The 239-nt window shown below is 62.3% G+C and overlaps 1 protein-coding gene across 1 annotated transcript in view; it reads left to right on the top strand.

The window, feature by feature from the left end:
- The first annotated feature begins 6 nt into the window (after positions 1 to 6).
- The window catches only part of NFIA (nuclear factor I A), a 366351-nt gene continuing 366118 nt past the window's right edge, over positions 7 to 239 (top strand). The window contains exon 1 of the mRNA XM_077768077.1: positions 7 to 55. The gene's annotated coding sequence lies outside the window, so the exon portion shown is untranslated. The remainder of the gene's footprint in view (positions 56 to 239) is intronic.

Here is a 239-nt window from a genome sequence, read left to right on the forward strand (position 1 = left end):
CAGTGAACCGGGAGCGCAGGGCAACCTGGCAAAGTTGTCCAAGTCCTCCACCGAGGTCCGCGAAGGTCTGCGGCGGGGCTTGGGGGATGGGGACGAGGAAAAGTAGTTTTGTTTGCTTAAGCACATCCTGTGGCAGCCTATAGCTGCCCGGGAGTACAGACTGTAACCGCTCCTCACTGCGTTACCCAGTAATGCGCTGAGCGGGGGAAGCGGGGGCGGGGGGGGCAGACGGAGCGAGA

Source organism: Crocuta crocuta, unplaced genomic scaffold (genome assembly GCF_008692635.1).
Source record: "Crocuta crocuta isolate KB4526 unplaced genomic scaffold, BGI_CrCroc_1.0 scaffold85, whole genome shotgun sequence".
Taxonomy (NCBI): domain Eukaryota; kingdom Metazoa; phylum Chordata; class Mammalia; order Carnivora; family Hyaenidae; genus Crocuta; species Crocuta crocuta.